This window comes from Lathyrus oleraceus, chromosome 7, assembly GCF_024323335.1.
Source record: "Lathyrus oleraceus cultivar Zhongwan6 chromosome 7, CAAS_Psat_ZW6_1.0, whole genome shotgun sequence".
In the NCBI taxonomy this organism is placed as follows: Eukaryota; Viridiplantae; Streptophyta; class Magnoliopsida; order Fabales; family Fabaceae; genus Lathyrus; species Lathyrus oleraceus.
In genome coordinates, this window is record NC_066585.1 from 39,199,632 (window position 1) to 39,225,951 (window position 26,320).

Here is a 26,320-nt window from a genome sequence, read left to right on the forward strand (position 1 = left end):
TAATGTTTGAAAGGAAAAACCAAATACTATATGTTCATAACTATTATTTTCAAATAAAAATATGTAAAATGATACTAAAGACTATTCATATGACACAACGTAAACGTCTTCATTGCTTTCGCGAACTCCATTCCTTTCAAGCCTTTAGGCACATCTTTAGCCTATCAAGTTTTTGTATTTTACAAAAATCATTTACATATCTCGACCATATAAAATCATCCACAATAAAAAAAATTATACGCTAGTTTGATAACACAAACTCATGAAAGAAGAATCCGAGAAGAGGCCAAAATATGCATTGCCATTTCAATACACTTCTACCATTCTTGAATAAAATCTCATATTCTAATGGCATAGCTCCTTCATGACAGGTTGGCATAATTTTCACTTCGCTGCAAATATACAATTCTCCTTATCTTCAAAATATGCATTGGGCCAAAGATACAACACCCAGTTGATATTTATAAACCCATCATTACATAATTTCAAACCCTAGCCAAACAAACCCTATGTATATATTCACGTAGCATCATCTGTTAATACCAACTCATGACGACACTACTGCTGAGTTTGATTTCAATTCTACGGTGCTACTGCTGAGTTTGATTTAAGTACTGGTAATATGCTTTTTAACTACTTCTTTAGAACATGTTGAGTTTAGTACAGAACTATAAATAAAGATGATATACACAACATACAACAATATTTTATTTGATAAGAACACAAATGATATATACAAAAATAAGAAGACAACATTTGTTTGATAGAAACACAAATTGTATATACAACTATAACAAGAATTATTCCACTATTTTTGTTTAAATTCAGATGTATTTCATTTGTTTCGTAGGTGCCAAGCAAATGAATTTCGATGGATTCATGGCTTATGTAAAATATAACAGCAAAATGATTAAATGAAATTAATTTATATAATTTTAGTAAATAATAATAATAGTAGTGTAGTAAAGGTAATAATAAAAGGATTTTGATTTGTTGTATATTGATTTTTCTTTATTTTTCGACTCAGATACATGAACAATGAATAATATAATAATTATTTTAAAAGATTATAAAAAATTAAAAAATTAAAAATAAAAATTAAAAAAGTAGAATTTTTAAATTTATAATTATTTAAGTGACGGTAAAAACATTAAAAAAAACTCTAAAAATAGGAAAAATTCAGTGTGTGAAAATGTTTCTACTATTTATATCAAGGGTAGGCTAAAACATTTAATTATAACATTAAAAGCTGAATCAACAATAAAAGAAAATTAATAATTAATGTAAATGGATCCTAACATAATATTTTTTATTTTATTTTATGCAATGAATCAAAATATGTGAGCTTTATGGTTTTTTATTAAAAAAAAATTGTCAAAAAAAAAAATGAAATAAAGCATAAAAAACATTAATTAATAAAAATTAAAATTACCCTTTTGACTTTTTAATTTTTCTATAATAATCACAATGTATTTTTTTATCTTTTTTTTATATATATTTTGATAAAAAGTGAAAAAAAGTATTAAAAAAAACAATAATTTATTTTATTTATTTCTTAGGTGCCAAGCCATTGAATTTGGATGGTTTCATGGCTTATGTAAAATGTAACACCAAAATGATTAAATGAAAATAATTTTTATAATTTTAGTAAATAATAATAATCGTAGTGTAATAAAGGTAATAAGAAAAGGATTTTTCTTTTTCTTTTTCTTTATTGATTTTTCTTTATTTTTTAGACTAAATTACATGAAAAATGAATAATATAATAATTATTTAAAAAATTAATAAAAAATTCAAAAATAAAATATAAGTGAAGGTAAAAACATAACAAAAAGAAAAACTCTAAAAATAGGGAAAATTCAATGTGTCAAAATATTTTACTTTTATGGTTTTTAATTGAAACAAAATTGTCCAAAATGAAATAAAGCATAAAAACTAAAATTATCCCTTTTGAGTTTATATTTTTTGTAATCTTTTTTTGGATTTATTTTGAATAAATAGTGAAAAGCAAATGAGTTTATTTTATTTCTTTCTTAGGTGCCAAGCAAATGAATTTCCTTGGATTATGTAAAATGTGAAATCAAAATGATTAAATTAAATTAATTTTTTTAATTTTAGTAAATAATAATAATAGAAGTGTAATAAAGGTAATAATAAACGGATTTTGATTTTTCTTTTTTTTTTATATTGATTTTCCTTTATTTTTATACTAAAATACATGAAAATTAAATAATATACGAATCATTTAAAAATATTATAAAAAAATTCGAAAATTAAATATAAAAATTAAAAAAGTAGAAGTTTTAATTTTAAAATAATTTAACTGAAGGTAAAAGCATTATTGTTTGTCCGACTTCTCTATTCTGTATTCATGTTTAACATGAAAGCATGAATTTACCGCTAAAGGAGAAGGAATTCGTGAAAACCTACTGTGGTTTTAGCTTTCAGTAAAAACCTCCGTTGGTAGATTTATGGAGAATTTGTTTCAAATTCTCGATCACGTTTACATTTCTCCCAAAATAGCTGATAGATTTATTTGGTGGCGGGACGACGTCGACTTCTCTGTCAGAAGCAGTTATGTTATGAAACAGAAGTAGGTGGATGGCAATTCTGCAATGGATACAATGTGTCTTGATGATTTAGACTTGATTTGGAAATTCAAAATTCCTAGCAAGGTCTAAGTTTTCTACTGGACAATGTTGATGAAAGAATATTCTCCTTGAGACTGATAGTTGTAGAGCTTGTCCTTTTTTGTTAAGTAATTGAGGAAGATGAGTTGCATCATTTTAAGTACTATGTGCTTAGAAAAGTTGTGTAGCTAGGAATTGAGGTGGAGGAGCGAAATAGCTGCCTAGCATATTACCTGTTATTAATTCGCTCAAAGTTGGACAAGTGATTTTTTGACAAATTACTTAATTTGATTTTGGCAGCAACTTATTCGATTCTTTGATTGAACTGAAATGTTATTATTTTCAAGGAGGACAAGTTGGCTAACTTTTAGCTTGTAAATTCTTCTAATTCAAAAAAGTTATATGATAAAGAAATTTTACTTATCAATTCGATTAAACTTAAGTGTTCTGATAAATGATATGTAACACTTTTACAAACCAAAAAAACATGTATAGAGGTCAAAATTCCCAAAATCCCAAACGATTGAAAGTGAGGGTGACAGAAAAAAAAACACCACTAATCATTTCCCCTTCTTTCACAGTTAACCATTTTAAAGTCCAAATATAATGTAATAAAAGAAATACCATTTTTCAATATTTTTTTATCTTCAATACAAAATTATTTTAAAATATTTATATATATTAAATAATTTTGTAATTTGGCCTAACTGATATAAAACCACATGAATAAAAACCCATTACATGTCTCCGAACCCTAGGTAGATAAACCCTATATAAATTATACGGCGCTTCTCCTTAACTTTTATCAAACCATCATATATATTCACGTAAGTTGGTAGCTTCAACTCTTAATACCAACTCATGAATTTGATTTAAATTCTACTGGCCTTCTGCTTTACCTTCCTCAAATATATTCTCGTAGGTATGTGAATCAACGGTGTTACCATAGGTTTGATTTAAATACTGGTATGTATTTGCACCATTTCTTCAGATCTAATTCCCTATCAATTAAATTTCACTTCATTTCATTCATATGGGATATTCTATAATCTCGTCTAAATCTTGTTCTAAATTATGGAGCTTCATTCTAACAGTTGAAGATGAAGTTTATTCATTCAGCAGAAATCTCTATGATGCAATTTGATTGGTCTCTTGTCAGAGTTTATTTTTGTTTTCCTCCACCGTGATTTCCTTAATTAATTGAGGTGAGTCATGGTTTTTATATTCAATAATTAATTTTGTATTTGTTAAGAATTTGAAGTTTGTTTTCTGGATTTTTTGTGTGTGTGATGGAATTATGATAGAATTAAAATATTTGCTTGCTAGGTATGTCTGTTCTCTTAATTATGTAGTTTGCAAGATTTGATGGAATATATTTTGTTGGATTCTTGCAGTTTTAATAGATTTAAGCTTATTAAAGTTACTGAATTATAGGATAATTTTTTCTTTTGTTGAGCTTCATGAGATTCTGTATGGAATTGTGATAACAATAAAATATATGCTTGTTAGGTACGTTTGGTCTCTTCAATATGTAGTTAGAAAGATTTCTATATATATTTTGTTGGATTCTTGCAATTTTAATAGATTTTAGCTTATTAAAGCTATAGGATTATAGGGTAATTATGTATTTGGTGTTCATTTATTTATCTTTATATTCTCTGATAGCTATTCTCATGTTTATTAGTTGTTGACTTAATTTTTTTGCGTGAAGGCTGACAACTATTTCAGTGATATTAATCATATGTGCTGTTATATCACTTTACTAATGAATTTATGATTTATGTGCAGTCTAGAATGAAAATGGTAATGGATGCATATGTAAGTGTTGCACCTTCAGGTTGGTAATGGATGCATATGCAGGTGTTGGTCCTTCATGTCATTCTATCACATTGCCATTGGATTCATGTGTGTTTAGTTTTGAAATGGTAATTCATGTAGACAAGAGGAAGACAAGAAAAATCATTGCTGCAAACATTTCCAAGCTTTACATTTGTAACACTTTTATATTAATTTCATTTTTAAATCATGCTAACTGTAAATGTTATTTTATAGTATTAGGCTACTGAAATTTTTACTTTCATTCATTTTATGTTGAGCTAGCTTCTCGAGCATCTTCCTCCTGAGAGACATTGAAAGACAAAATATCAACTCGAATGAAAGCACTATTGAGGATGGTACTAATGCAAACATTCAAAATTCTGAAACAAACTCAGATTTTCCAAACAATTTCAATTAATGATTTCATCCATTACATGTGAAGCAAATGATGAATTGATTTTCAAATAGGAAATAAATAAGGGTAGAATGAAATAAATGAAAAACATTCTTGTTTTATGTTTGGGATTCCATATTCTGAGATTATGTAAACAAGTCCAATTAATGGACCTCAAGCATTGCATGTGAAGCAAATGATGAAAGGGTAGAATGAAATAAATGAATAAATTTCTTATTTAATGTTAGGAATGTTTTTTCTCCCCATATTTACTTACATTTTTTATGCTATTTCATTTTTTTTACGTGTGTTATGTTAGACAACATTATAGATCTCATGCTTGTGTTAATTTCGTTGTTCTGTCAGTTTTATAACAAGATAGATGTTTAATGAGACATTGTGACTTCTGAAAATTTACTTTTTACCCTTTCAAACAAAAACTTTTATGTATGTAAGGCATGAACACAAAAACCTGTTACATAAGGAATCAACCCTATTAGAAAGATTCTAATGTACACAAATTTAATGTTTGAAAGGAAAAACCAAATACTATATGTTCATAACTATTATTTTCAAATAAAAATATGTAAAATGATACTAAAGACTATTCATATGACACAACGTAAACGTCTTCATTGCTTTCGCGAACTCCATTCCTTTCAAGCCTTTAGGCACATCTTTAGCCTATCAAGTTTTTGTATTTTACAAAAATCATTTACATATCTCGACCATATAAAATCATCCACAATAAAAAAAATTATACGCTAGTTTGATAACACAAACTCATGAAAGAAGAATCCGAGAAGAGGCCAAAATATGCATTGCCATTTCAATACACTTCTACCATTCTTGAATAAAACCTCATATTCTAATGGCATAGCTCCTTCATGACAGGTTGGCATAATTTTCACTTCGCTGCAAATATACAATTCTCCTTATCTTCAAAATATGCATTGGGCCAAAGATACAAAAACCCAGTTGATATTTATAAACCCATCATTACATAATTTCAAACCCTAGCCAAACAAACCCTATGTATATATTCACGTAGCATCATCTGTTAATACCAACTCATGACGACACTACTGCTGAGTTTGATTTCAATTCTACGGTGCTACTGCTGAGTTTGATTTAAGTACTGGTAATATGCTTTTTAACTACTTCTTTAGAACATGTTGAGTTTAGTACAGAACTATAAATAAAGATGATATACACAACATACAACAATATTTTATTTGATAAGAACACAAATGATATATACAAAAATAAGAAGACAACATTTGTTTGATAGAAACACAAATTGTATATACAACTATAACAAGAATTATTCCACTATTTTTGTTTAAATTCAGATGTATTTCATTTGTTTCGTAGGTGCCAAGCAAATGAATTTCGATGGATTCATGGCTTATGTAAAATATAACAGCAAAATGATTAAATGAAATTAATTTATATAATTTTAGTAAATAATAATAATAGTAGTGTAGTAAAGGTAATAATAAAAGGATTTTGATTTGTTGTATATTGATTTTCTTTATTTTTCGACTCAGATACATGAACAATGAATAATATAATAATTATTTAAAAGATTATAAAAAATTAAAAAATTAAAAATAAAAATTAAAAAAGTAGAATTTTTAAATTTAAAATTATTTAAGTGACGGTAAAAACATTAAAAAAAACTCTAAAAATAGGAAAAATTCAGTGTGTGAAAATGTTTCTACTATTTATATCAAGGGTAGGCTAAAACATTTAATTATAACATTAAAAGCTGAATCAACAATAAAAGAAAATTAATAATTAATGTAAATGGATCCTAACATAATATTTTTTATTTTATTTTATGCAATGAATCAAAATATGTGAGCTTTATGGTTTTTTATTAAAAAAAATTGTCAAAAATGAAATAAAGCATAAAAAACATTAATTAATAAAAATTAAAATTACCCTTTTGACTTTTTAATTTTTCTATAATAATCACAATGTATTTTTTTATCTTTTTTTATATATATTTTGATAAAAAGTGAAAAAAAGTATTAAAAAAAACAATAATTTATTTTATTTATTTCTTAGGTGCCAAGCCATTGAATTTGGATGGTTTCATGGCTTATGTAAAATGTAACACCAAAATGATTAAATGAAAATAATTTTTATAATTTTAGTAAATAATAATAATCGTAGTGTAATAAAGGTAATAAGAAAAGGATTTTTCTTTTTCTTTTTCTTTATTGATTTTTCTTTATTTTTTAGACTAAATTACATGAAAAATGAATAATATAATAATTATTTAAAAAATTAATAAAAAATTCAAAAATAAAATATAAGTGAAGGTAAAAACATAACAAAAAGAAAAACTCTAAAAATAGGGAAAATTCAATGTGTCAAAATATTTTACTTTTATGGTTTTTAATTGAAACAAAATTGTCCAAAATGAAATAAAGCATAAAAACTAAAATTATCCCTTTTGAGTTTATATTTTTTGTAATCTTTTTTTGGATTTATTTTGAATAAATAGTGAAAAGCAAATGAGTTTATTTTATTTCTTTCTTAGGTGCCAAGCAAATGAATTTCCTTGGATTATGTAAAATGTGAAATCAAAATGATTAAATTAAATTAATTTTTTTAATTTTAGTAAATAATAATAATAGAAGTGTAATAAAGGTAATAATAAACGGATTTTGATTTTTCTTTTTTTTTATATTGATTTTCCTTTATTTTTATACTAAAATACATGAAAATTAAATAATATACTAATCATTTAAAAATATTATAAAAAAATTCGAAAATTAAATATAAAAATTAAAAAAGTAGAAGTTTTAATTTTAAAATAATTTAACTGAAGGTAAAAACATTATTGTTTGTCCGACTTCTCTATTCTGTATTCATGTTTAACATGAAAGCATGAATTTACCGCTAAAGGAGAAGGAATTCGTGAAAACCTACTGTGGTTTTAGCTTTCAGTAAAAACCTCCGTTGGTAGATTTATGGAGAATTTGTTTCAAATTCTCGATCACGTTTACATTTCTCCCAAAATAGCTGATAGATTTATTTGGTGGCGGGACGACGTCGACTTCTCTGTCAGAAGCAGTTATGTTATGAAACAGAAGTAGGTGGATGGCAATTCTGCAATGGATACAATGTGTCTTGATGATTTAGACTTGATTTGGAAATTGAAAATTCCTAGCAAGGTCTAAGTTTTCTACTGGACAATGTTGATGAAAGAATATTCTCCTTGAGACTGATAGTTGTACAGCTTGTCCTTTTTTGTTAAGTAATTGAGGAAGATGAGTTGCATCATTTTAAGTACTATGTGCTTAGAAAAGTTGTGTAGCTAGGAATTGAGGTGGATGAGCGAAATAGCTGCCTAGCATATTACCTGTTATTAATTCGCTCAAAGTTGGACAAGTGATTTTTTGACAAATTACTTAGATTGATTTTGGCAGCAACTTATTCGATTCTTTGATTGAACTGAAATGTTATTATTTTCAAGGAGGACAAGTTGGCTAACTTTTAGCTTGTAAATTCTTCTAATTCAAAAAAGTTATATGATAAAGAAATTTTACTTATCAATTCGATTAAACTTAAGTGTTCTGATAAATGATACGTAACACTTTTACAAACCAAAAAAACATGTATAGAGGTCAAAATTCCCAAAATCCCAAACGATTGAAAGTGAGGGTGACAGAAAAAAAACACCACTAATCATTTCCCCTTCTTTCACAGTTAACCATTTTAAAGTCCAAATATAATGTAATAAAAGAAATACCATTTTTCAATATTTTTTTATCTTCAATACAAAATTATTTTAAAATATTTATATATATTAAATAATTTTGTAATTGGGCCTAACTGATATAAAACCCGATGAATAAAAACCCATTACATGTCTCCGAACCCTAGGTAGATAAACCCTATATAAATTATACGACACTTCTCCTTAACTTTTATCAAACCATCATATATATTCACGTAAGTTGGTAGCTTCAACTCTTCATACCAACTCATGAATTTGATTTAAATTCTACTGGCCTTCTGCTTTACCTTCCTCAAATATATTCTCGTAGGTATGTGAATCAACGGTGTTACCATAGGTTTGATTTAAATACTGGTATGTATTTGCACCATTTCTTCAGATCTAATTCCCTATCAATTAAATTTCACTTAATTTCATTCATATGTGATAATCTATAATCTCGTCTAAATCTTGTTCTAAATTATGGAGCTTCATTCTAACAGTTGAAGATGAAGTTAATTCATTCAGCAGAAATCTCTATGATGCAATTTGATTGGTCTCTTGTCAGAGTTTATTTTTCTTTTCCTCGACCGTGATTTCCTTGATTAATTGAGGTGAGTCATGATTTTATATTCAATAATTAATCTTGTATTTGTTAAGAATTTGAAGTTTGTTTTCTGGATTTTTTGTGTGTGTGATGGAATTATGATAGAATTAAAATATTTGCTTGCTAGGTATGTCTGTTCTCTTAATTATGTAGTTTGCAAGATTTGATGGAATATATTTTGTTGGATTCTTGCAGTTTTAATAGATTTAAGCTTATTAAAGTTACTGAGTTATAGGATAATTTTTTCTTTTGTTGAGCTTCATGAGATTCTGTATGGAATTGTGATAACAATAAAATATATGCTTGTTAGGTACGTTTGGTCTCTTCAATATGTAGTTAGAAAGATTTCTATATATATTTTGTTGGATTCTTGCAATTTTAATAGATTTTAGTTTATTAAAGCTATAGGATTATAGGGTAATTATGTATTTGGTGTTCATTTATTTATCTTTATATTCTCTGATAGCTATTCTCATGTTTATTAGTTGTTGACTTATTTTTTTTGCGTGAAGGCTGACAACTATTTCAGTGATATTAATCATTTGTGCTGTTATATCACTTTACTAATGAATTTATGATTTATGTGCAGTCTAGAATGAAAATGGTAATGGATGCATATGTAAGTTTTGCACCTTCAGGTTGGTAATGGATGCATATGCAGGTGTTGGTCCTTCATGTCATTCTATCACATTGCCATTGGATTCATGTGTGTTTATTTTTGAAATGGTAATTCATGTATATGTAGACAAGAGGAAGACAAGAAAAATCATTGCTGCAAACATTTCCAAGCTTTACATTTGTAACACTTTTATATTAATTTCATTTTTAAATCATGCTAACTGTAAATGTTATTTTATAGTATTAGGCTACTGAAATTTTTACTTTCATTCATTTTATGTTGAGCTAGCTTCTCGAGCATCTTCCTCCTGAGAGACATTGAAAGACAAAATATCAACTCGAATGAAAGCACTATTGAGGATGGTACTAATGCAAACATTCAAAATTCTGAAACAAACTCAGATTTTCCAAACAATTTCAATTAATGATTTCATCCATTACATGTGAAGCAAATGATGAATTGATTTTCAAATAGGAAATAAATAAGGGTAGAATGAAATAAATGAAAAACATTCTTGTTTTATGTTTGGGATTCCATATTCTGAGATTATGTAAACAAGTCCAATTAATGGACCTCAAGCATTGCATGTGAAGCAAATGATGAAAGGGTAGAATGAAATAAATGAATAAATTTCTTATTTAATGTTAGGAATGTTTTTTCTCCCCATATTTACTTACATTTTTTATGCTATTTCATTTTTTTTACGTGTGTTATGTTAGACAACATTATAGATCTCATGCTTGTGTTAATTTCGTTGTTCTGTCAGTTTTATAACAAGATAGATGTTTAATGAGACATTGTGACTTCTGAAAATTTACTTTTTACCCTTTCAAACAAAAACTTTTATGTATGTAAGGCATGAACACAAAAACCTGTTACATAAGGAATCAACCCTATTAGAAAGATTCTAATGTACACAAATTTAATGTTTGAAAGGAAAAACCAAATACTATATGTTCATAACTATTATTTTCAAATAAAAATATGTAAAATGATACTAAAGACTATTCATATGACACAACGTAAACGTCTTCATTGCTTTCGCGAACTCCATTCCTTTCAAGCCTTTAGGCACATCTTTAGCCTATCAAGTTTTTGTATTTTACAAAAATCATTTACATATCTCGACCATATAAAATCATCCACAATAAAAAAAATTATACGCTAGTTTGATAACACAAACTCATGAAAGAAGAATCCGAGAAGAGGCCAAAATATGCATTGCCATTTCAATACACTTCTACCATTCTTGAATAAAACCTCATATTCTAATGGCATAGCTCCTTCATGACAGGTTGGCATAATTTTCACTTCGCTGCAAATATACAATTCTCCTTATCTTCAAAATATGCATTGGGCCAAAGATACAAAAACCCAGTTGATATTTATAAACCCATCATTACATAATTTCAAACCCTAGCCAAACAAACCCTATGTATATATTCACGTAGCATCATCTGTTAATACCAACTCATGACGACACTACTGCTGAGTTTGATTTCAATTCTACGGTGCTACTGCTGAGTTTGATTTAAGTACTGGTAATATGCTTTTTAACTACTTCTTTAGAACATGTTGAGTTTAGTACATAACTATAAATAAAGATGATATACACAACATACAACAATATTTTATTTGATAAGAACACAAATGATATATACAAAAATAAGAAGACAACATTTGTTTGATAGAAACACAAATTGTATATACAACTATAACAAGAATTATTCCACTATTTTTGTTTAAATTCAGATGTATTTCATTTGTTTCGTAGGTGCCAAGCAAATGAATTTCGATGGATTCAAGGCTTATGTAAAATATAACAGCAAAATGATTAAATGAAATTAATTTATATAATTTTAGTAAATAATAATAATAGTAGTGTAGTAAAGGTAATAATAAAAGGATTTTGATTTGTTGTATATTGATTTTCCTTTATTTTTCGACTTAGATACATGAACAATGAATAATATAATAATTATTTTAAAAGATTATAAAAAATTAAAAAATTAAAAATAAAAATTAAAAAAGTAGAATTTTTAAATTTAAAATTATTTAAGTGACGGTAAAAACATTAAAAAAAACTCTAAAAATAGGAAAAATTCAGTGTGTGAAAATATTTCTACTATTTATATCAAGGTTAGGCTAAAACATTTAATTATAACATTAAAAGCTGAATCAACAATAAAAGAAAATTAATAATTAATGTAAATGGATCCTAACATAATATTTTTTATTTTATTTTATGCAATGAATCAAAATATGTGAGCTTTATGGTTTTTTATTAAAAAAAATTGTCAAAAATGAAATAAAGCATAAAAAACATTAATTAATAAAAATTAAAATTACCCTTTTGACTTTTTAATTTTTCTATAATAATCACAATGTATTTTTTTATCTTTTTTTTATATATATTTTGATAAAAAGTGAAAAAAAGTATTAAAAAAAACAATAATTTATTTTATTTATTTCTTAGGTGCCAAGCCATTGAATTTGGATGGTTTCATGGCTTATGTAAAATGTAACACCAAAATGATTAAATGAAAATAATTTTTATAATTTTAGTAAATAATAATAATCGTAGTGTAATAAAGGTAATAAGAAAAGGATTTTCTTTTTCTTTTTCTTTATTGATTTTTCTTTATTTTATAGACTAAATTACATGAAAAATGAATAATATAATAATTATTTAAAAAATTAATAAAAAATTCAAAAATAAAATATAAGTGAAGGTAAAAACATAACAAAAAGAAAAACTCTAAAAATAGGGAAAGTTCAATGTGTCAAAATATTTTACTTTTATGGTTTTTAATTGAAACAAAATTGTCCAAAATGAAATAAAGCATAAAAATTAAAATTATCCCTTTTGAGTTTATATTTTTTGTAATCTTTTTTTGGATTTATTTTGAATAAATAGTGAAAAGCAAATGAGTTTATTTTATTTCTTTCTTAGGTGCCAAGCAAATGAATTTCCATGGATTATGTAAAATGTGAAATCAAAATGATTAAATTAAATTAATTTTTTTAGTTTTAGTAAATAATAATAATAGAAGTGTAATAAAGGTAATAATAAACGGATTTTGATTTTTCTTTTTTTTTATATTGATTTTCCTTTATTTTTATACTAAAATACATGAAAATTAAATAATATACTAATCATTTAAAAATATTATAAAAAAATTCGAAAATTAAATATAAAAATTAAAAAAGTAGAAGTTTTAATTTTAAAATAATTTAACTGAAGGTAAAAACATTATTGTTTGTCCGACTTCTCTATTCTGTATTCATGTTTAACATGAAAGCATGAATTTACCGCTAAAGGAGAAGGAATTCGTGAAAACCTACTGTGGTTTTAGCTTTCAGTAAAAACCTCCGTTGGTAGATTTATGGAGAATTTGTTTCAAATTCTCGATCACGTTTACATTTCTCCCAAAATAGCTGATAGATTTATTTGGTGGCGGGACGACGTCGACTTCTCTGTCAGAAGCAGTTATGTTATGAAACAGAAGTAGGTGGATGGCAATTCTGCAATGGATACAATGTGTCTTGATGATTTAGACTTGATTTGGAAATTGAAAATTCCTAGCAAGGTCTAAGTTTTCTACTGGACAATGTTGATGAAAGAATATTCTCCTTGAGACTGATAGTTGTACAGCTTGTCCTTTTTTGTTAAGTAATTGAGGAAGATGAGTTGCATCATTTTAAGTACTATGTGCTTAGAAAAGTTGTGTAGCTAGGAATTGAGGTGGATGAGCGAAATAGCTGCCTAGCATATTACCTGTTATTAATTCGCTCAAAGTTGGACAAGTGATTTTTTGACAAATTACTTAGATTGATTTTGGCAGCAACTTATTCGATTCTTTGATTGAACTGAAATGTTATTATTTTCAAGGAGGACAAGTTGGCTAACTTTTAGCTTGTAAATTCTTCTAATTCAAAAAAGTTATATGATAAAGAAATTTTACTTATCAATTCGATTAAACTTAAGTGTTCTGATAAATGATACGTAACACTTTTACAAACCAAAAAAACATGTATAGAGGTCAAAATTCCCAAAATCCCAAACGATTGAAAGTGAGGGTGACAGAAAAAAAACACCACTAATCATTTCCCCTTCTTTCACAGTTAACCATTTTAAAGTCCAAATATAATGTAATAAAAGAAATACCATTTTTCAATATTTTTTTATCTTCAATACAAAATTATTTTAAAATATTTATATATATTAAATAATTTTGTAATTGGGCCTAACTGATATAAAACCCGATGAATAAAACCCCATTACATGTCTCCGAACCCTAGGTAGATAAACCCTATATAAATTATACGACACTTCTCCTTAACTTTTATCAAACCATCATATATATTCACGTAAGTTGGTAGCTTCAACTCTTCATACCAACTCATGAATTTGATTTAAATTCTACTGGCCTTCTGCTTTACCTTCCTCAAATATGTTCTCGTAGGTATGTGAATCAACGGTGTTACCATAGGTTTGATTTAAATACTGGTATGTATTTGCACCATTTCTTCAGATCTAATTCCCTATCAATTGAATTTCACTTAATTTCATTCATATGTGATATTCTATAATCTCCTCTAAATCTTGTTCTAAATTATGGAGCTTCATTCTAACAGTTGAAGATGAATTTTATTCATTCAGCAGAAATCTCTATGATGCAATTTGATTGGTCTCTTGTCAGAGTTTATTTTTCTTTTCCTCGACTGTGATTTCCTTGATTAATTGAGGTGAGTCATGGTTTTTATATTCAATAATTATTTTTGTATTTGTTAAGAATTTGAAGTTTGTTTTCTGGATTTTTTGTGTGTGTGATGGAATTATGATAGAATTAAAATATATGCTTGCTAGGTATGTCTGTTCTCTTAATTATGTAGTTTGCAAGATTTGATGGAATATATTTTGTTGGATTCTTGCAGTTTTAATAGATTTAAGCTTATTAAAGTTACTGAGTTATAGGATAATTTTTTCTTTTGTTGAGCTTCATGAGATTCTGTATGGAATTGTGATAACAATAAAATATATGCTTGTTAGGTACGTTTGGTCTCTTCAATATGTAGTTAGAAAGATTTCTATATATATTTTGTTGGATTCTTGCAATTTTAATAGATTTTAGCTTATTAAAGCTATAGGATTATAGGGTAATTGTGTATTTGGTGTTCATTTATTTATCTTTATATTCTCTGATAGCTATTCTCATGTTTATTAGTTGTTGACTTAATTTTTTTGCGTGAAGGCTGACAACTATTTCAGTGATATTAATCATATGTGCTGTTATATCACTTTACTAATGAATTTATGATTTATGTGCAGTCTAGAATGAAAATGGTAATGGATGCATATGTAAGTGTTGCACCTTCAGGTTGGTAATGGATGCATATGCAGGTGTTGGTCCTTCATGTCATTCTATCACATTGCCATTGGATTCATGTGTGTTTATTTTTGAAATGGTAATTCATGTATATGTAGACAAGAGGAAGACAAGAAAAATCATTGCTGCAAACATTTCCAAGCTTTACATTTGTAACACTTTTATATTAATTTCATTTTTAAATCATGCTAACTGTAAATGTTATTTTATAGTATTAGGCTACTGAAATTTTTACTTTCATTCATTTTATGTTGAGCTAGCTTCTCGAGCATCTTCCTCCTGAGAGACATTGAAAGACAAAATATCAACTCGAATGAAAGCACTATTGAGGATGGTACTAATGCAAACATTCAAAATTCTGAAACAAACTCAGATTTTCCAAACAATTTCAATTAATGATTTCATCCATTACATGTGAAGCAAATGATGAATTGATTTTCAAATAGGAAATAAATAAGGGTAGAATGAAATAAATGAAAAACATTCTTGTTTTATGTTTGGGATTCCATATTCTGAGATTATGTAAACAAGTCCAATTAATGGACCTCAAGCATTGCATGTGAAGCAAATGATGAAAGGGTAGAATGAAATAAATGAATAAATTTCTTATTTAATGTTAGGAATGTTTTTTCTCCCCATATTTACTTACATTTTTTATGCTATTTCATTTTTTTTACGTGTGTTATGTTAGACAACATTATAGATCTCATGCTTGTGTTAATTTCGTTGTTCTGTCAGTTTTATAACAAGATAGATGTTTAATGAGACATTGTGACTTCTGAAAATTTACTTTTTACCCTTTCAAACAAAAACTTTTATGTATGTAAGGCATGAACACAAAAACCTGTTACATAAGGAATCAACCCTATTAGAAAGATTCTAATGTACACAAATTTAATGTTTGAAAGGAAAAACCAAATACTATATGTTCATAACTATTATTTTCAAATAAAAATATGTAAAATGATACTAAAGACTATTCATATGACACAACGTAAACGTCTTCATTGCTTTCGCGAACTCCATTCCTTTCAAGCCTTTAGGCACATCTTTAGCCTATCAAGTTTTTGTATTTTACAAAAATCATTTACATATCTCGACCATATAAAATCATCCACAATAAAAAAAATTATACGCTAGTTTGATAACACAAACTCATGAAAGAAGAATCCGAGAAGAGGCCAAAATATGCATTGCCATTTCAATACACTTCTACCATTCTTGAATAAAACCTCATATTCTAATGGCATAGCTCCTTCATGACAGGTTGGCATAATTTTCACTTCGCTGCAAATATACAATTCTCCTTATCTTCAAAATATGCATTGGGCCAAAGATACAAAAACCCAGTTGATATTTATAAACCCATCATTACATAATTTCAAACCCTAGCCAAACAAACCCTATGTATATATTCACGTAGCATCATCTGTTAATACCAACTCATGACGACACTACTGCTGAGTTTGATTTCAATTCTACGGTGCTACTGCTGAGTTTGATTTAAGTACTGGTAATATGCTTTTTAACTACTTCTTTAGAACATGTTGAGTTTAGTACATAACTATAAATAAAGATGATATACACAACATACAACAATATTTTATTTGATAAGAACACAAATGATATATACAAAAATAAGAAGACAACATTTGTTTGATAGAAACACAAATTGTATATACAACTATAGCAAGAATTATTCCACTATTTTTGTTTAAATTCAGATGTATTTCATTTGTTTCGTAGGTGCCAAGCAAATGAATTTTGATGGATTCATGGCTTATGTAAAATATAACAGCAAAATGATTAAATGAAATTAATTTATATAATTTTAGTAAATAATAATAATAGTAGTGTAGTAAAGGTAATAATAAAAGGATTTTGATTTGTTGTATATTGATTTTCCTTTATTTTTTGACTCAGATGCATGAACAATGAATAATATAATAATTATTTTAAAAGATTATAAAAAATTAAAAAATTAAAAATAAAAATTAAAAAAGTAGAATTTTTAAATTTAAAATTATTTAAGTGACGGTAAAAACATTAAAAAAACTCTTAAAATAGGAAAAATTCAGTGTGTGAAAATGTTTCTACTATTTATATCAAGGTTAGGCTAAAACATTTAATTATAACATTAAAAGCTGAATCAACAATAAAAGAAAATTAATAATTAATGTAAATGGATCCTAAAATAATATTTTTTATTTTATTTTATGCAATGAATCAAAATATGTGAGCTTTATGGTTTTTTATTAAAAAAAAATTGTCAAAAATGAAATAAAGCATAAAAAACATTAATTAATAAAAATTAAAATTACCCTTTTGACTTTTTAATTTTTCTATAATAATCACAATGTATTTTTTAATCTTTTTTTTATATATATTTTGATAAAAAGTGAAAAAAAGTATTAAAAAAAACAATAATTTATTTTATTTATTTCTTAGGTGCCAAGCCATTGAATTTGGATGGTTTCATGGCTTATGTAAAATGTAACACCAAAATGATTAAATGAAAATAATTTTTATAATTTTAGTAAATAATAATAATCGTAGTGTAATAAAGGTAATAAGAAAAGGATTTTTCTTTTTCTTTTTCTTTATTGATTTTTCTTTATTTTTTAGACTAAATTACATGAAAAATGAATAATATAATAATTATTTAAAAAATTAATAAAAAATTCAAAAATAAAATATAAGTGAAGGTAAAAACATAACAAAAAGAAAAACTCTAAAAATATGGAAAATTCAATGTGTCAAAATATTTTACTTTTATGGTTTTTAATTGAAACAAAATTGTCCAAAATGAAATAAAGCATAAAAATTAAAATTATCCCTTTTGAGTTTATATTTTTTGTAATCTTTTTTTGGATTTATTTTGAATAAATAGTGAAAAGCAAATGAGTTTATTTTATTTCTTTCTTAGGTGCCAAGCAAATGATTTTCCTTGGATTATGTAAAATGTGAAATCAAAATGATTAAATTAAATTAATTTTTTTTAATTTTAGTAAATAATAATAATAGAAGTGTAATAAAGGTAATAATAAACGGATTTTGATTTTTCTTTTTTTTTATATTGATTTTCCTTTATTTTTATACTAAAATACATGAAAATTAAATAATATACTAATCATTTAAAATATTATAAAAAAATTCGAAAATTAAATATAAAAATTAAAAAAGTAGAAGTTTTAATTTTAAAATAATTTAACTGAAGGTAAAAACATTATTGTTTGTCCGACTTCTCTATTCTGTATTCATGTTTAACATGAAAGCATGAATTTACCGCTAAAGGAGAAGGAATTCGTGAAAACCTACTGTGGTTTTAGCTTTCAGTAAAAACCTCCGTTGGTAGATTTATGGAGAATTTGTTTCAAATTCTCGATCACGTTTACATTTCTCCCAAAATAGCTGACAGATTTATTTGGTGGCGGGACGACGTCGACTTCTCTGTCAGAAGCAGTTATGTTATGAAACAGAAGTAGGTGGATGGCAATTCTGCAATGGATACAATGTGTCTTGATGATTTAGACTTGATTTGGAAATTGAAAATTCCTAGGAAGGTCTAAGTTTTCTACTGGACAATGTTGATGAAAGAATATTCTCCTTGAGACTGATAGTTGTAGAGCTTGTCCTTTTTTGTTAAGTAATTGAGGAAGATGAGTTGCATCATTTTAAGTACTAATCCTTAGAAAAGTTGGCAGCAACTTATTCGATTCTTTGATTGAACTGAAATGTTATTATTTTCAAGGAGGACAAGTTGGCTAACTTTTAGCTTGTAAATTCTTCTAATTCAAAAAACTTATATGATAAAGAAATTTTACTTATCAATTCGATTAAACTTAAGTGTTCTGATAAATGATACGTAACACTTTTACAAACCAAAAAAAACATGTATAGAGGTCAAAATTCCCAAAATCCCAAACGATTGAAAGTGAGGGTGACAGAAAAAAAACACCACTAATCATTTCCTCTTCTTTCACGGTTAACCATTTTAAAGTCCAAATATAATGTAATAAAATAAATACCATTTTTCAATATTTTTTTTATCTTCAATACAAAATTATTTTAAAATATTTATATATATTAAATAATTTTGTAATTGGGCCTAACTGATATAAAACCCGATGAATAAAAACCCATTACATGTCTCCGAACCCTTGGTAGATAAACCCTATATAAATTATACGGCGCTTCTCCTTAACTTTTATCAAACCATCATATATATTCACGTAAGTTGGTAGCTTCAACTCTTAATACCAACTCATGAATTTGATTTGAATTCCACTGGCCTTCTGCTTTACCTTCCTCAAATATGTTCTCGTAGGTATGTGAATCAACGGTGTTACCATAGGTTTGATTTAAATACTGGTATGTATTTGCACCATTTCTTCAGATCTAATTCTCTATCAATTAAATTTCACTTAATTTCATTCATATGTGATATTCTATAATCTCCTCTAAATCTTGTTCTAAATTATGGAGCTTCATTCTAACAGTTGAAGATGAAGTTTATTCATTCAGCAGAAATCTCTATGATGCAATTTGATTGGTCTCTTATCAGAGTTTATTTTTCTTTTCCTCGACCGTGATTTCCTTGATTAATTGAGGTCAGTCATGGTTTTTATATTCAATAATTATTCTTGTATTTGTTAAGAATTTGAAGTTTGTTTTCTGGATTTTTTGTGTGGGTGATGGAATTATGATAGAATTAAAATATATGCTTGCTAGGTATGTCTGTTCTCTTAATTATGTAGTTTGCAAGATTTGATGGAATATATTTTGTTGGATTCTTGCAGTTTTAATAGATGTAAGCTTATTAAAGTTACTGAATTATAGAATAATTTTTTCTTTTGTTGAGCTTCATGAGATTCAGTATGAAATTGTGATAACAATAAAATATATGCTTGTTAGGTACGTTTCGTCTCTTCAATATGTAGTTAGCGAGATTTCTATATATATTTTGTTGGATTCTTGCAATTGTTATAGATTTTAGCTTATTAAAGCTACTGGATTATAGGGTAATTGTGTGTTTAGTGTTCATTTATTTATCTTTATATTCTCTGATAGCTATTCTCATGTTTATTAGTTGTTGACTTAATTTTTTTGCGTGAAGGCTGGCAACTATTTCAGTGATATTAATCATTTGTGTTGTTATATCACTTCACTAATGAATTTATGATTTATATGCAGTCTAGATTGAAAATGGTAATGGATGCATATGTAAGTGTTGGACCTTCAGGTTGGTAATGGATGCATATGCAGGTGTTGGTCCTTCATGTCATTCTATCACATTGCCAATGGATTCATGTGTGTTTATTTTTGAAATGGTAATTGATGTATATGTAGACAAGAGGAAGACAAGAAAAATCTTTGTTGCAAACATCTCCAAGTTATACATTTGTAACACTTTTATATTAATTTCATTTTTAAATCATGCAAATTGTAAATGTTATTTTATAATATTAGGCTAGTGAAAGTTTTACTTTCATTCATTTTATGTTGAGCTAGCTTCTCGAGCATCTTCCTCCTGAAGACATTGAGAGATAAAATATCAACTCGAATGAAAGCACTATTGAGGATTGTACTAATGCAAACATTCAAAATTCTAAAACAAACTCAGATTTTGTAAACAATTTCAATTTATGATTTCATCCATTACATGTGAAGCAAATGATGAATTGATTTTCAAATAGGAAATAAATAAGGGTAGAATGAAATAAATGAAAAACATTCTTGTTTTATGTTTGGGATTCCATATTCTGAGATTATGTAAACAAGTCCAATTAATGGACCTCAAGCATTGCATGTGAAGCAAATGATGAAAGGGTAGAATGAAATAAATGAATAAATTTCTTATTTAATGTTAGGAATGTTTTTTCTCCCCATATTTACTTACATTTTTTATGCTATTTCATTTTTTTACGTGTGTTATGGTAGACAACATTATAGATCTCGTGCTTGTGTTAATTTCGTTGTTCTGTTAGTTTTATAACAAGATAGATGTTTAATGAGACATTGTGACTTCTGAAAAGTTACTTTTTACCCCTTCAAACAAAAACTTTTATGTATGTAAGGCATGAACACAAAAACCTGTTACATAAGGAATCAACCCTATTAGAAAGATTTTAATGTACACAAGTTTAATGTTTGAAAGGAAAAACCAAATACTATATGTTCATAACTATTATTTTCAAATAAAAATATGTAAAATGATACTAAAGACTATTCATATGACACAACGTAAACGTCTTCATTGCTTTCGCGAACTCCATTCCTTTCAAGCCTTTAGGCACGTCTTTAGCCTATCAAGTTTTTGTATTTTACAAAAATCATTTACATATCTAGACCATATAAAATATGCATTGCCATTTTAATACACTTCTACCATTCTTGAATAAAACCTCATATTCTAATGGCATAGCTCCTTCATGACAGGTTGGCATAAATTTCACTTCGCTGCAAATATACAATTCTCCTTATCTTCAAAATATGCATTGGGCCAAAGATATAAAAACCCAGTTGATATTTATAAACCCATCATTACATAATTTCAAACCCTAGCCAAACAAACCCTATGTATATATTCACGTAGCATCATCTGTTAATACCAACTCATGACGACACTACTGCTGAGTTTGATTTCAATTCTCACGGTGCTACTGCTGAGTTTGATTTAAGTACTCGTAATATGCTTTTTAACTACTTCTTTAGAACATGTTGAGTTTAGTACAGAACTATAAATAAAGATGATATACACAACATACAACAATATTTTATTTGATAAGAACACAAATGATATATACAAAAATAAGAAGACAACATTTGTTTGATAGAAACACAAATTGTATATACAACTATAGCAAGAATTATTCCACTATTTTTGTTTAAATTCAGATGTATTTCATTTGTTTCGTAGGTGCCAAGCAAATGAATTTTGATGGATTCATGGCTTATGTAAAATATAACAGCAAAATGATTAAATGAAATTAATTTATATAATTTTAGTAAATAATAATAATAGTAGTGTAGTAAAGCTAATAATAAAAGGATTTTGATTTGTTTTATATTGATTTTCCTTTATTTTTCGACTCAGATACATGAACAATGAATAATATAATAATCATTTTAAAAGATTATAAAAAATTAAAAAAATTAAAATTAAAAATAATAAAGTAGAATTCTTAATTTTAAAATTATTTAAGTGACGGTAAAAACATTAAAAAAAACTCTAAAAATAGGAAAAATTAAATGTGTGTGAAAATATTTCTACTATTTATATCAAGTTTAGGTTAAAACAGTTAATTATGACATTAAAAGCTGAATCAACAATAAAAGAAAATTAATAATTAATGTAAATGGATCCTAACATAATATTTTTTATTTTATTTTATGCAATGAATCAAAATATTTGAGCTTTATGGTTTTTTATTAAAACAAAATTGTCAAAAATGAAATAAAGCATAAAAAACTTTAATTAATAAAAATTAAAATTACCCTTTTGACTTTTGGATTTTTCTATAATAATCACAATGTATTTTTTTATCTTTTTTTTTATATATTTTGAATAAAAAGTGAAAAAAAAGTATAAAAAAAACAATAATTTATTTTATTTATTTCTTAGATGCCAAGCCATTGAATTTGGATGGTTTCATGCTTATGTAAAATGTAACAGCAAAATGATTAAATGAAAATAATTTTTATAACTTTAGTAAATAATAATAATCGTAGTGTAATAAAGGTAATAAGAAAAGGATTTCTCTTTTTCTTTTTCTTTATTGATTTTTCTTTATTTTTTAGACTAAATTACATGAAAAATGAATAATATAATAATTATTTAAAAAATTAAGAAAAAATTCAAAAATAAAATATAAATATTTAAAAAGTAGAAATTTAAATTTTAAAATAGGTGAAGGTAAAAACATAACAAAAAGAAAAACTCTAAAAATAGGGAAAATTCAATGTGTCAAAATATTTTACTTTTATGGTTTTTAATTGAAACAAAATTGTCCAAAATGAAATAAAGCATAAAAATTAAAATTAGCCCTTTTGAGTTTATATTTTTTTTAATCTTTTTTTGGATTTATTTTGAATAAATAGTGAAAAGCAAATGAGTTTATTTTATTTCTTTCTTAGGTGCCAAGCAAATGAATTTCCATTGATTCATGGATTATGTAAAATCTGATATCAAAATGATTAAATGAAATTAATTTTTTTAATTTTAGTAAATAATAATAATAGGAGTGTAATAAAGGTAATAATAATAAACGGATTTTGATTTTTCTTTTTTTTATATTGTTTTTCCTTTATTTTTATACTAAAATACATGAAAAATAAATAATATACTAATCATTTAAAAATATTATAAAAAAATTCGAAAATTAAATATACAAATTAAAAAAGTAGAAGTTTTAATTTTAAAATAATTTAACTGAAGGACAAAACATTATTGTTTGTCCGACTTCTTTATTCTGTATTCATGTTTAACATGAAAGTATGAAATTACCGCTAAAGGAGAAGGAATTCGTGAAAACCTACTGTGGTTTTAGCTTTCAGTAAAAACCTCCGTTGGTAGATTTATGGAGAATTTGTTTCAAATTCTCGATCACATTTACATTTCTCCCAAAATAGCTGATAGATTTATTTGGTGACGGGACGACGTCGATTTCTCTGTCAGAAGCAGTTGTGTTATGAATCAGAAGTAGGTGGATGGCAATTCTGCACTGGATACAACGTGTCTTGATGATTTAGACTTGATTTGGAAATTGAAAATTCCTACCAAGGTCTAAGTTTTCTGCTGGACAATGTTGATGAAAGAATATTCTCCTTGAGACTGATAGTTATAGAGCTTGTCCTTTTTTGTTTAGTAATTGAGGAAGATGAGTTGCATCTTTTTAAGTACTATGTGATTAGCAAAGTTGTGTAGCTAGGAATTGAGGTGGAGGAGCGAAATAACTGCCTAGCATATTACCTGTTATTAATTCGCTCAAAGTTGGACAATTGATTTTTTGACAAATTACTTAGATTGATTCTGGCAGCAACTTATTCGATTCTTTGATTGAACTGAAATGTTATTATTTTCAAGGAGGACAAGTTGGCTAACTTTTAGCTTGTAAATTCTTCTAATTCAAAAAAGTTATATGATAAAGAAATTATACTTATCAATTCGATTAAACTTAAGTGTTCTGATAAATGATATGTAACACTTTTACAAACCAAAAAAACATGTATAGAGGTCAAAATTCCCAAAATCCCAAACGATTGAAAGTGAGGGTGACAGAAAATAAAAACACCACTAATCATTTCCCCTTCTTTCACACTTAACCATTTTAAAGTCCAAATATAATGTAATAAAAGAAATACCATTTTTTAATATTTTTTTTATCTTCAATACAAAATTATTTTAAAATATTTATATATATTAAATAATTTTGTAATTGGGCCTAACTGATATAAAACCCGATGAATAAAAACCCATTACATGTCTCCGAACCCTAGGTAGATAAACCCTATAGAAATTATACGGCGCTTCTCCTTAACTTTTATCAAACCATCATATATATTCACGTAAGTTGGTAGCTTCAACTCTTAATACCAACTCATGAATTTGATTTAAATTCTACTGGCTTTCTGCTTTACCTTCCTCAAATATATTCTCGTAGGTATGTGAATCAACGGTGTTACCATAGGTTTGATTTAAATACTGGTATGTATTTGCACCATTTCTTCAGATCTAATTCCCTATCAATTAAATTTCACTTAATTTCATTCATATGTGATATTCTATAATCTCTTCTAAATCTTGTTCTAAATTATGGAGCTTCATTCTAACAGTTGAAGATGAAGTTTATTCATTCAGCAGAAATCTCTATGATGCAATTTGATTGGTCTCTTGTCAGAGTTTATTTTTCTTTTCCTCGACCGTGATTTCCTTGATTAATTGAGGTGAGTCATGGTTTTTATATTCAATAATTATTCTTGTATTTGTTAAGAATTTGAAGTTTGTTTTCTGGATTTTTTGTGTGTGTGATGGAATTATGATAGAATTAAATTATTTGCTTGCTAGGTATGTCTGTTCTCTTAATTATGTAGTTTGCAAGATTTGATGGAATATATTTTGTTGGATTCTTGCAGTTTTAATAGATTTAAGCTTATTAAAGTTACTGAATTATAGGATAATTTTTTCTTTTGTTGAGCTTCATGAGATTCTGTATGGAATTGTGATAACAATAAAATATATGCTTGTTAGGTACGTTTGGTCTCTTCAATATGTAGTTAGAAAGATTTCTATATATATTTTGTTGGATTCTTGCAATTTTATTAGATTTTAGCTTATTAAAGCTATAGGATTATAGGGTAATTGTGTATTTGGTGTTCATTTATTTATCTTTATATTTTCTGATAGCTATTCTCATGTTTATTAGTTGTTGACTTAATTTTTTTGCGTGAAGGCTAACAACTATTTCAGTGATATTAATCATTTGTGCTGTTATATCACTTTACTAATGAATTTATGATTTATGTGCAGTCTAGAATGAAAATGGTAATGGATGCATATGTAAGTGTTGCACCTTCAGGTTGGTAATGGATGCATATGCAGGTGTTGGTCCTTCATGTCATTCTATCACATTACCATTGGATTCATGTGTGTTTATTTTTGAAATGGTAATTGATGTATTTGTAGATAAGAGGAAGACAAGAAAAATCATTGCTGCAAACATCTCCAAGTTTTACATTTGTAACACTTTTATATTAATTTCATTTTTAAATCATGCAAATTGTAAATGTTATTTTATAATATTAGGCTAGTGAAAGTTTTACTTTCATTCATTTTATGTTGAGCTAGCTTCTCGAGCATCTTCCTCCTGAAGACATTGAAAGATAAAATATCAACTCGAATGAAAGCACTATTGAGGATGGTACTAATGCAAACATTCAAAATTTTGAAACAAACTCAGATTTTGTAAACAAATTTCAATTAATGATTTCATCCATTACATGTGAAGCAAATGATGAATTGATTTTCAAATAGGAAATAAATAAGCGTAGAATGAAATAAATGAAAAATATTCTTGTTTTATGTTTGGGATTCCATATTCTGAGATTATTTAAACAAGTCCAATTAATGG

At 26.3% G+C, this 26,320-nt stretch overlaps 1 long non-coding RNA gene across 1 annotated transcript; it reads left to right on the top strand.

The window, feature by feature from the left end:
* The first annotated feature begins 24,852 nt into the window (after nt 1–24,852).
* On the top strand, nt 24,853–26,021 carry LOC127108382 (uncharacterized). The gene is made up of 2 exons (XR_007796033.1): nt 24,853–25,136; nt 25,720–26,021. It is a non-coding gene; the product is annotated as an uncharacterized LOC127108382 (long non-coding RNA).
* Nucleotides 26,022–26,320: the final 299 nt, after the last annotated feature.